We start from the raw sequence: 12,631 nt of genomic DNA, 5'->3' as shown, positions 1-12,631 counted from the left end.
ATGTTCAGTTGAGGGGAAATTTCAGTGGGCTTGAGGCCCAAATCCATTCTCTCCCTCCCCCCGCTTTACCGCAGGATGCACTAAGCCTGGAAATTGCCAGAAATGACCATTTTATAAAATGAAAGTGTCTAGAGGGCACAGTTTTTATTTTGGGGAAGTTTTTTCATGTTCCCTAAACTGAAAATGGTCAGCTTGTAGAGCAGAACTAGCCTGTTCCCCCACAGATTTTGGGATCTCTTTAAATATGGGCTTTTCATGTAGAATTGAGGGTTCCAAAAAAGGCCCCAGACCATCATGTGGTTCGTTTCTGATTTACATAATCTCAAAAAAGGCAGAAAAAACATGGGTGAGAAATGCCAAACATTTTTTTTCATTTTTGAGCTGTATAAACTTTACAGAATTGTCACTGGATATACAGTACTGTATAGTACTCTGAATTAACATGGAAATTATGGAAACGTTTTTTAAAAGAGGTATCCGGATAATCCCACTAGATATGAGTAAAATTATTTTGTGCCTTGCGTCTCCAACAGGTACTTTTGTTATCTGATTATATTTCACTCTGTCAATGATTCATACACTTGCTGGTACAGTAATTCCTCATTCTTCATGTTAAAGCACAGCGGGGGGGATATTTGATTGCAAGGATCCATCTGGTTTGTGCTACAATAAAGAGTACTATGAGATTTGGGAAGTATGAGATTGACACAGCATTTTTATGTAGTAACATGTTGGTTAACTGACTAGTAAAATATTTTCACCGGCCCACCTATTATTTGCTGTTTAATATTAACAGACATTCCAAGAATAAATCAATGGGCTGCCTTCTTAATCTGGCTGTGGAGCCAGAGGTTGGGAGTTTGATTCCACACTGTGCCTCCTTGACGGGGGCTGAACTCTATGATCCATAGGGGTCCCTTCCAGCTGTGCAATTCTAAAGTGAGTAGTAGTAGTAATAGTAGTAAGGGCAGGATTTCTTCATATCTCCGGTCTCTTTGTATACCTGAAGAAGTCAGAATTAAATCTATCAGTTTAACAGAATTTTGCCCATCACTTAAACTAACATACACCTAAGCCAACAAACACAAAAAGGAGCAAGGAGACCTAGTGGTTGTTGTGGGTTTTTCGGGCTCTTTGGCCATGTTCTTTAGGTTGTTCTTCCTAAAGAACAGTCTAGTTTCTGTGGCCAGCATCTTCAGAGGACAGCAATAGCACTCTGTGAGGAGACCTAGCTTTTAGATCTTCACCCAGCATAACTTTCTTAAACTGAGATTGTGAGGGTGTAATGCAAGATAATACAGGGTAGGCTGCATATGTCATCCTGAGCTTTTTGCTTCAAATTAAGGGAGGTTTTACAAATTTACTAAAGTTAACTGGAACAGTGTGGCATGCCACTCACATGAAGAACTGTGTACAGTATTAAGCATTTTAATTCTTTGTGTGCACCACTAATTATTCCGTAATAAAAGGTATTCAACGCAACACTGTAGTCCTAAATGCTGTGTTAAAATGGATTAATCAGCTTCTATCTGATGATTGCAAGGGGTACTTGATTTCTTTCAAGGAAGAAAATTATGCAAAAGGTTCTGCTTGATTTTTGATCAGGAATATAATTTAAATTCGGAGGCCAAGAAGAACAGTATAATATCAATGTGTTTCACTTTTTATTGTCAAAGTCTAAAATGTGCATCTTATTTTGTCGCTCTTGATCTATACAGTGGTGCCTCGCTTAGCAATGTTAATTCGTTCCAAAAAAATGGCTGCTAAGCGATTTCATCGCTAACCGAAACGCAGTTTCCCATTGAAATGCATTGAAAACCGGATAATCCGTTCCAATAGGAACGAATTGCCGTCCTTAAGCGAAAATCACCATAGGAAACATCGCTAAGCGAAACGCGGTTCCCCAGTTGAAATGCATTGAAACCTATTCAGTGCATCTCAATGGGGGAAAAATATAACAACAAATTTAAAAAGAGTCAGAACAAAGTCAAATTTGGTTAACAAAGGGTTTATTAAGTGCACTTTATGATTTCAAACATTTTAAACAGTAAACTTTAACTTTATAAATAACAGAAAAACATTTTAAAAACAGCAAACATGAGGCAGGAACATTGGATCGTACAAAACTCCTTAGAAAGTGCATCAACATACAGAAACTCTTCATAAAGTGCATAAACATACAGAAACATACAGAAAATTTTCAGGAACCGCATAAACATACAGAAACCAACAGTACAGAAACTTTTTACATTTAACATTTTAAAACTGAACAAGTGAGGCTGAAGTCTCTAAACCACCAGGACCAGTGTTCAATGCAGGAACCTGGAGGCACACAGAACTGTCCCCACATCACAGCAAGCAGCAGTCTTCTACGAGGACGAGGGGGAGGAAGAAGGCAACTGGGCACCAGTGGTGGAAGTAGCTGGTTCCTCTTCCTGTCTTGGCCTCTTCGTGAAGAACCTCTCCATGGTCAACTGCTTCTGCTGCCTTTTGAGCATCCCTCTGAAAGGGGACACGAGCCTCTCATCAAAAGTGTGCACAAGGTTATGTGCCAGAGCCTTGTCCAGGTGGTGCCGCTGTATTAAAGTCTGCACGTTCTGCCACTGGTGCAAGAGCTTTTTCAGGTCCCTGGTGGACAGCTGTTCCTCCTCTGGCTCTTCTTCCTGCTCCTCCATAGCCTCGGCCTGCATCTCGACCAGCTCCTGGGTGGACAGTTCCTGGTCGTGGCCCTCCACCAGTTCAGGAATGTCCTACTATGTGACCTCGAGGCCCATGTTCCTCCCCAAGGCCACAATGTCCTGCATCACTGTGGACTCTGGTGCAGGCGCAGAAACACCAGTAGCCACACAGTCTGGCCAGAGCGTGTGCCACGCAGAGTTCAAGTTCCTGTGGCTGATGCCGTCCCAGGCCGTGCCGATCATCTTGAGGCAGCCAACAACGTCAAAGTGCTCCTTCCAAAATTCATGGAGGGTGAGGTTGGTGTCCTCGGTCACCTTGAAGCACTGCCGGAAAAGCTCCTTCGTGTAGCTCTTCTTACAGTTGGCGATGACCTGCTGATCCATCGGCTGGAGTACCGGGGTGGTGTTAGGCGGCAGGAACATTATCTTGATGAAGCTGAACTCCTGCAACAAGTCATCCTCAAGGCCTGGAGGATGGGCAGAAGCATTGTCCATCAGGAGCAGGGCCTTCATTGGCAGGTCCTCTACCAGGTAACGCTTCACAGCTGAGCCAAAAGCGTGATTGACCCAGTCCACAAACAGGGTGCATGTGACCCAAGCCTTGGCATTGGATCGCCACATCACCCTCAGCTGGGCTTTGTCCACCTTGTGCTTCTTGAAAGCCCGTGGATTCTCAGAGTGGTACACCAGCAAGGGCTTAATCTACAGGTCCCCGCTGGCGTTAGCGCAGAAGAGGAGGGTGAGACGGTCCTTCATGGGCTTGTGGCCAGGCAGCTTGCTCTCCTCTTGCATCAGGAAGGTCCTTTTGGGCATCCTCTTCCAAAACAGGCCGGTCTCGTCGCAGATGAAGACCTGCTATGGAAGGTAGCCCTGTGTTGTCACGACCTCCAGGAACTCCACGGCAAAGTCCTCAGCAGCAGTAACATCGGAGCTGGCAGCCTCTCCGTGCCTCACCATGCTGTGGATGCCGGATCTGGTTTTGAAGCGTTCAAACCAGCCTCTGCTTGCCTTGAACTCTTCTGGCTCAGCTGAGGTTCCGGGCTGCTGCTCCACGAGGTCCGCATACAAGGCTCTGGCCTTCTCACAGATGACAGCCTCAGTCACTGTGTCCCCTGCATGCTGCTTCTCTCCCATCCAGATAACAAGGAGCTTCTCCACCTCCTCCAGGACAGCTGGCCGGTTCTTTGCAATCCTGGTGACACCCTGTGCGTCATCCATGGCAAGGATTTTCTCTCTCATCACTACAATGGTGCCAATGGTGGATGGATTCCTGCCGTACTCCCTGGTGATGTCCGCTATGCTCTTGCCTCCATTGTACTTCCGGAGGATCTCCTTTTTTCATCTCCAGGGTCATCTTCTCCCTGGTCAGCTTGCCGACCTCGACAGAAGCAGGCTTCTTGGGACCCATGTCAGCTGTTGCTATGTTAAAAAAAAGAAAAACAAAAGTCAGTGCTTTACATTTATTTATTTATTTATGTATTTATGTATTTATTTCATTTATACCCCGCCTATCTAGTCAATTGTGACCACTCTAGGCGGCTTACAACATGCATTTAAAAAAGAAACATATAACAAACCACATCACAAATAATAATTTACATAAATTAAGATAGAATAAAAAAAAAAATTTTTCCCCAAAGATGGCGAGAAACGGGATATATTATAACACAAAAAAGAAAGTGTTAGGTAGAAAGGGGGAAGGCCTGCCTAAACATCCATGTTTTCAGTTGTTTCTTGAAAATACCCAGCGAGGGAGCTGCGCGAATGTCAGGAGGTAAGTTGTTCCAGAGGCATGGAGCCACCGCCGAGAAGGCCCGGTTTCTTGTCTTTTCCTTCCGGGCCTCCCTCGGCGTCAGGCTCCTCAGCCTCACCTCCTGACTCGCTCGGGTGACACGGGTAGAACTGGGTGGGAGTAAGCGTTCCGCCAAGTATCGAGGCCCTAAACCGTTTAGGGCTTTAAACGTAAGCGTCAAAACTTTGAAGTCAACGCGGAACCGAATGGGCAGCCAATGCAGCGCGGCCAGAATAGGAGAAATGTGATGGTATCTTCGAGCTCCACTTAGGAGTCTGGCCGCCGCATTCTGCACCACTTGGAGTTTCCGCGTCAGCCTCAAAGGTAGCCCCACGTAGAGCGCGTTACAGTGGTCTAATCTTGAGATTACGAGCGCATGGACCAGGGTGGTGAGCGCCCCCACATCGAGATAGGGTCGCAGCCGGGCTATCCGCCAAAGAGGAAAAAAGGCGGTGCGGACCACGGACGCCACCTGAGTCTCCATGGAGAGCGCCGGGTCCAGGTAGATCCCCAGACTGCGAACCCCATTCTTTGCGGCAAGAGTCACCCCCCCAAACGAGAGGGAGTCACCCAAGCCGCCAACAGTGGGGGCACCCACCCTCAAGACCTCCGTCTTGTCCGGGTTCAGCCTCAGACCGTTCTCCTGCATCCATTCCAGTACGGTCCCCAGGCAGCGCTGGAGGGACAGGACGGCATCACCTGCAGTTGGAGTAAAGGAGATGTAGAGCTGGGTGTCATCCGCATACTGATGACACGACGCTCCACATCCCCTGATGACCCCACCCAGCGGCCTCATAAAGATATTAAACAGCATTGGGGAGATAATCGACCCCTGTGGAACCCCACAATTGAGGCTCCACGGGGCCGAGACACTCTCCCCAAGCTGTACTCTCTGGGGACGGTCCTCCAAGAAGGAACGGAGCCAGGCAAGCGCCAGGCCACCAATTCCCAGCTCGGAGAGCCTCCCCAGGAGGATACCGTGGTCGACGGTATCGAAGGCCGCTGAGATGTCGAGAAGGACTAACAGAGAAATTTTTCCCCTGTCAGCCTCCCTCAGTAGGTCATCGTACAGGGCGACCAATGCCGTCTCTGTTCCGTGGCGCGGCCTGAAGCCCGACTGAAACGGATCCAGGGCATCCGTTTCTTCCAAGTGAGCTTGAAGCTGGTCGGCCACCACCCTCTCCACCACCTTGCTCATGAAAGAAACGTTGGCGACGGGCCTGTAATTGCCAATTTCGTCCGCCGCCAAACTAGGTTTCTTTCTTATGGGCCTAATGAGTGTTTCCTTGAGGAAACCTGCCCTCAAGGAAAGACCCATTTATTATTACAGTGGCCCATTCAGTTGTTATCGGCCTGGCTGCTTTGATTAGCCAGGCCGGGCAAGGGTCAAGGGAGGAGGTGGTGGCACGGCAGCGATCAAGCACCTTGGCCACCGAATCAGGCGTGACAGGCTGAAAGGTGTCAAAAATCACCGGGCAAGACGGAGCGCTGGACATCTCTGCTCGACTCACTGTGTTCAAAAAAGGAGAGAGGTCCCGGCGGATGGCCTCCACTTTAGATTTAAAAAAGGCTGCAAACTGGTCAGGTGAGAAACTAGGGGGAGGCCTATCACCAAGACCAGTTCCGGATAGGTCGCGCACTATACGGAATAACTCCGCCTGCTGATTGGACGCTTCGCTTATCCGGTTAGCGAAGTAAGTTCGACAAGCCGCCTTCACCTTAGAGAGGTAAAGGTTAGTTGCGACCCTGACAGCTATCCAATTATAATCCGTCGGGTCCTTCCTCCACTTACGCTCTAGCCTTCTCCTATGTCGCTTCAGCGCTCGGAGCTCCTGGTTAAACCAAGGCGCCGGGCGCATTCTGCAATGGAGAGGGCGTTTAGGCGCGATCATGTCTACGGCCCTGGTGGCAGCCATGGTCCAGCTGTCAACCAGAGCGTCAACAGGAGCGCTAGCCAGGTCAGCCGTGACCCCTCTCATGGCATCCTGGAATCCAACCGGATCCAGTAGCCTTCGAGGGCGGACCATGAAAATAGGTCCCTGTTCCCTGCGAGGGGGGAGAGCCACGGAAACCTTACATTTTACCAGATGGTGATCTGACCATGACAAGGGGAGCGACACAAGGTCGGTCACCACCAGACCACACTCGCTCCAATTGGTGGAAAAGACCAGGTCCAACATATGGCCACCCACGTGGGTGGGGCCGTTTACATGTTGGGACATGTTCAAGGAAGCCATGGTTTCCAGGAACTCAAGAGCTGGCCCGGTAGCCTCTGCCCCCGCATGCACGTTGAAATCACCCAAGACCAGAAGCCTTGGGGATCCCAACAGTGCCGCGGAGACAAAGTTGGCCAGCTCCGGAAGGGAAATTGCTGGGTTACAGGGAGCGCGATAACACAGCAAAATCCCAATTCCATCCCTGGCCCCAACCGACACGTGGAGTGCCACCGAGGAGCGTCTGGTAACCTGTAAGCTGGGTTTATACACAATGGCTACTCCCCCCCTCGCCCCTCCAGTCTACCCTGGTGCTGGACGGCATAACCGGGCGGACAGATGAGAGCCAGGGGAGGACCCCCCTCCCCGCCAATCCACGTCTCGGTTATGCATGCCAGGTCTGCGTCCTCCTCCAGGATAAGGTCACAAATTACCTGGGATTTATTGGACACAGACCTGGCATTCAACAGCAGCAGGGATAGAGTGGAAGGCTGGCTGAACTGGTTACCTCGATATTGGGGGTTGGTCACAGTCTCAGAACAATGAACAGCCTTCAAACATCTGTTCCTTGTTCTTCTAACACGAGTAGGGACTGCGCCGACGCTATACCTCCCATTACCCGTAGTCACAGAGATCTTAAAAGGCCCCTCGCTGGGGGGGCAGGCCTTCCAATCCATATCAGGGGAAGAAAAGGGAAAAAGAACAAAGAAAAGAAGAAAAGGGGAAAAAATAGAAGAGAAAAAAAACAATTAAGAAATAAATACAAAATCAAAATATCAAAATTAACAGAAAATGATGCAATCAAATTATACAAATTACTTAATAAGCATATAATAAAAATGCATAACCCAATTGTAATATAAACTTAATACCAATTAAATTAAAGGATTACATATTAACAATAAAAGGAAGAGAAAAAGGGAAAAAACAATTATAAAAATCCGACAGTGATTGTCCCCCAACATATATTTCTGAACTGTCCTCCTTTACTATGTAATCTTGTCCTTTTTGATGTTAATCGTCCTGGCGGTATTAATGGTGGTGTTGGTATACGAGTCTTAGAGCAAGAGCAAGGCTCCCAGATCTTAATGGTGGATACAGCGTTCACAAAGAAACTCATAGACAGAATCAGAGTCACTACTGCCGAAGCTGGAAGAAAGCCTGCCATTGTCCAACCTTGAGAGCCAGCTGTGATAACTTCGTCATTGAGGCACCAAAAACAGATTGAGGAGAGGGAAGGTGAAGAAAGGGTTACTCTCTGGGTGTTAAACATGGCGCAGCGTTCCAACGCTCCTCGCAGACACCCTCAGCAGCCACAGTTTCCAGGCATACAGTCCAGACCTACTGCAGCAGTCTCTAGTCCCCAGTTCACAGAAACTCCTCTAAGTTACCTCCAGATGAAACAAGGTTAGTCGGAGTCTCTGCAAAGGTGCCTCCAGATGGAAATAAAGCTGAAGCGATAGCCTCTGAGCACTGACGAGCAGTCTTGAAGCGACCCCCGCCTTCTGAGCTCCGGCTCCGCCTGACTCAGCTCACCGCGTTTGCTCTTGTGTCGGTCGGCTGATATAGCTCTCTCTCTCCGCTGCCCTCTCTCACTCCACAGAGGGTTTCCAAGCTTCCAAGCTCCCTCTCAGTGCCGTAAATAAGGGAGGGAGGGAGACAGTTCAGAAGGGGGAAGTAATTTAAATTTGAAAAGAACAAAGACAGGCAGAAAAGTGTGAGGGAAAAGAAAGGAAAATAGGAAAAACAAACCAGGGCTGCAGGAGTAAAATCACTATCCATGTGCCACCGGCTTCACCTTCCCACACACCTTCCCACACCTGGCCAAAACTGCCCTAGACAAACAAGTGGCATAACACCCCCCCCCCAGCACAAGCTAAGGAAAAAAACCAGGAGAACAAATTCAGACCTACCTTTTGATGTCCCAGTAGCTATGGAGAACTCCACTGCAGGCCACACCACGCCACAGGAGGATCCCTGACCAAAGAAATTTAGAAAGAAATTAGACTTAGCATAACTACACCCCCCAGCACAAGCTAAGGGGAAAAAACCCACAGGAGAACAAATTCAGACCTACCTCTTCCTGTCCCTGAAGCAGCAAACTCCACTGCAGGCCACACCACGCCACGTCACAGGAGGATGCCTGACCAAAGAAATTTTGAGAAAAATTAGCATAACTACACCCCCCAGCACAAGCTAAGAAAAAAAACCACAGGAGAAGAAATGCAGACCTACCTCTAGGTGTCCCAGATGTTCTGGAAAAGTCCACCAGAGGCCACACCACACGACAGAAAGGAATGCCTACAGTAAAAAAAAAAAATATCAAACTTGGCATCATACTTTTGCATTCAAACACCCACAACAGAAGCTACTGTAGCCCCTAAGTTTCCCCTGCAGGGTACCCAAAATTTTAAATCACATTTCTGCACGCGTCTCTCAGAACGAATGCAATAGCAGATCCAAATTCTCCCAGGAAAAACCATTTAAGGAAAACCATTAAATTAAGACTCATGCAACATTTCCCCCCCAACGAAGAAGAACAAAACAGTAGCCAGTAAAATTTTTAAATTCAGGTTTTAAATTTAAAATCCCAATCCAAGACGCAGCCAGCCACAGAACACCAGAAAAATTAAGGAAAACCATTAAATTAAGACTCTAGCAACTCCCGCCCCCAGCATGCATGCACAGAACAACAGAAAAATCCATGCATGCACAGGACACCAGAAAAATTAAGGAAAACCATTTAAAATGAGACTCATGCAACATTTCCCACCCAACCAAGAAGAACAATAGCCAGTACAGTACAGTAAAAAAAAATTTAAACTTTTAAAAGGCATGCACAACCCCTCCCCCCGGAATTTACCCAAAAATAAGAAAATAAAAATACCAGTACAGTATTTTAAATTTTTAAAAGGCATGCACAAAACCCCCCTGCAATTTACCCAAAAATAAGAAAATAAAAATACTGTACCTGCACAGTACAGTAAAAAAATTTAAACTTTTAAAAGGCATGCACAACCCCCCTGCAATTTACCCAAAGATAAGAAAATAAAAATACTGTACATGTACAGTACAGTAAAAAAAAAATAAACTTTTAAAAGGCATGCACAACACCCCCTGCAATTTACCCAAAAATAAGAAAATAAAAATACCAGTACAGTACAGTAAAAAAATTAAACTTTTAAAAGGCATGCACAAAAAACCCTGCAATTTACCCCAAAATAAGAAAATAGAAATACCAGTACAGTACAGTAAAAAATTTTAAACTTTTAAAAGGCATGCACAAAAACCCCCTGCAATTTACCCAAAAATAAGAAAATAAAAATACCAGTACAGTACAGTAAAACATTTTAAACTTTTAAAAGGCATGCACAACCCCCCCCCTGCAATTTACCCAAAAATAAGAAAATAAAAATACCTGTAATACTTATGCAATAAAACCCACCACCCACACAAGAGAGCAAATGTAAACTTACCTTCTGCTAGCCAAGTTCTCCAGAAGAAACCAAAGTTGCTCCTCACGAAGTCAGCCCTGGAACTCCACATACAAAAGTAAAGTCAGGCTGCATGGAGAAGGGTTTTTAAACCTTCTCCGCACAAGGCACAATGCATCCTGGTTATTGACTGTTTAAATTTGAAAGAAAACAGCAACAGGGAAAAACACCCTGGAGGCAGTCGCATTGCGAAACAGTGACCATTAAAACACCATTCAAGCGAAGCACGACCTCCAGGCTGTTTAAACCATTGTTAAGCGAAACAGGGGCCCCAAAATTTAATCACTATGCGAAGCATGGTCCTGACATCACTAAGTGAAAATCGCCCTTAGGGACCAGCGCTAAACGAAGCGTAAAAACACTCTGAAAAAGTCATCGCTAAGCGATTTCGTCGTTAAACAGAGCGCTCGCTAAGCGAGGCACCACTGTACTAGTTTTTATGTTTCAGGCCACTTATTTTTGGGAACTCCTTGCCCCCAGCTTTTAGTCATGGCAAACCAGGACCTTTTAGTTGTGTTTACTGTTGTTTCTTGATTATCTTGTGACTTTGGGGATGTGTGTAGTTCAGAGTAAGGATACCTGTACAGTTTTGTAGAACTACCTTATTAGATAGTAGTAGTAATATCCACACTGATCAAATAAAGCCAGTTTTACATAATTTCAACTCCAAAAATCATGCTATTTTCAGTAGTAATATAATAATGGGGTATGGAATAAATAAGGCTATCCAAGCATAGTTCATGAATTTGTTCAGATTTAGGTGCTTATAAAGATACATTAACATGTTTAACATCTATGACTGCTTTCAATCCCTGGTAAGTAAGAAAACACATCAAGTAGACATTAATTATAGGTTGATCGGGAAAGGATGTCAATCTCCATTTCTCCCTCATGCTGTCAGATGTATGATTATGCTAAGCCTATAGGAGGGAAAGGGAAGGCTAAACAGAAAAGAAGATCTAAACATTCAGTGATCTCTTGTCATGAAAGTGCATTTGCTCCCCCAACAATGAGCTCTAAAAATGTAAGCAATATTGTACCAGGTTGCACCGCACTTCATAATGAGTCTTAAATCAGTAGATTTTTTTTTAAAAAAATGTGCAAGATATGAATGCCTATATTGTTCCACCTTGAATCTTATCTTGGGAACAACTGCTTTGAGAAGTAATGAATACTATGTAGAAATCCCCAAATTTGGCATTCCTTGGTCTTTCAAAACAAGCTACCTCACACAGCCCACTTTGTGAAAAGAGAAAATCTGCAAAGCTTCGGGAATGCCATCTCAGTAAAAATAAATAAATCCCTGATCACCTGTCTGGGACTCCTGGAGTCAGCAGACATCGGCAAGCTTTAGAAGATCCATCACAAGTTTTATCTTTGGCTTCCTGCGGGTTCATTGCTGTTCCTCTCTTGACCTACTCTTGGAGCCTTAGCTACTCCAGAAGTACAATAAATTATCTTACTCAGCACTGTATGAAATATAGCACCTGGCTTGAGCAGCACTTGACAGAACAAAATTGACTAAAGGATATTTAATGTGTGTGCAGTTTACAGTGGTACCTCAACTTACAAACTTAATCCGTATTGGAACGGCATTCGTAAGTCGAAATGTTCATAAGTCGAAACACCATTTCCCATTGAAATGCATGGGAATGGGATTAATCTGTCCTCAGCCTCCCGGGCTTCCATAGCTCTTGTGATTGCCGCGGTTGGGAGGCTTGAGCCTGGCTGGGTTCCTTTGGCCGCTCACCTCCCAGCTCACCTTCCACTTGCTCCACGCCACCCTCCGTGGGCCAATGGCGGGAAATTCCAATGGCGGAGGGTGGCAAGGAGCGAGCAGGAGGCAAGCTGGGAGGCGAGCAGCCGAAGAAACCCAGCCATTTCAAGCCTCCTGGCAATCCGCTGCCTCCGCCGCGGCCGGGGGTGAGCGGCTGAAGTGCCTGGCCATCTCAATCCTCCTGGCACTGGTCACCTCCACCCCCACTGCCCCCACCAGAGCACCCAGAAGGCTCAATCCTCCTGGCTCTGGGCTACCCCCACCACATCCCTTTCCCTAACTATTGGGGCAAAAGAGCTACAAAGAAGCAGCCTCTTCACCACCAACAATTACAGTAAATTCAAATTTCCTGCCCTTTCCCCCTACCTTTTTGTGTTCGAAGCTCTGTTCGCAAATCGAAGCAAAATTTTGTGAATGGAGCGGTTCATAAGTTGAAATGTTCGTAGGTAGCGACATTCGTAGGTTGATGTTCCACTGTACTGACATGAAAGCTTAGCTACAAATGCAGAGCATCCGTGGTGAGACCATGCCACATCTGAACGTAAGCCAAGAGGATAATAATTTGTGCCTTATCTGCTTCTGGGAAAGATTTTGAACAATAGAATTGCAAGGACAGGGCAGAAAAAAACTGTAAGGGAACTCTAATTATGCACTTAAACACCAACAAACAAAGCAAA

At 46.3% G+C, this 12,631-nt stretch overlaps 1 long non-coding RNA gene across 1 annotated transcript; it reads left to right on the top strand.

Annotated features, from left to right (window-relative positions):
* The first annotated feature begins 8,868 nt into the window (after positions 1 to 8,868).
* On the top strand, positions 8,869 to 10,008 carry LOC144587028 (uncharacterized). The gene is made up of 2 exons (XR_013542172.1): positions 8,869 to 8,924; positions 8,979 to 10,008. It is a non-coding gene; the product is annotated as an uncharacterized LOC144587028 (long non-coding RNA).
* Positions 10,009 to 12,631: the final 2,623 nt, after the last annotated feature.

Source organism: Pogona vitticeps, chromosome 2, assembly GCF_051106095.1.
Source record: "Pogona vitticeps strain Pit_001003342236 chromosome 2, PviZW2.1, whole genome shotgun sequence".
Classification (NCBI taxonomy): Eukaryota; Metazoa; Chordata; class Lepidosauria; order Squamata; family Agamidae; genus Pogona; species Pogona vitticeps.
The sequence above is the reverse complement of the archived record's forward strand: the minus strand, read 5'-3'. Positions and strand labels throughout refer to the sequence as shown.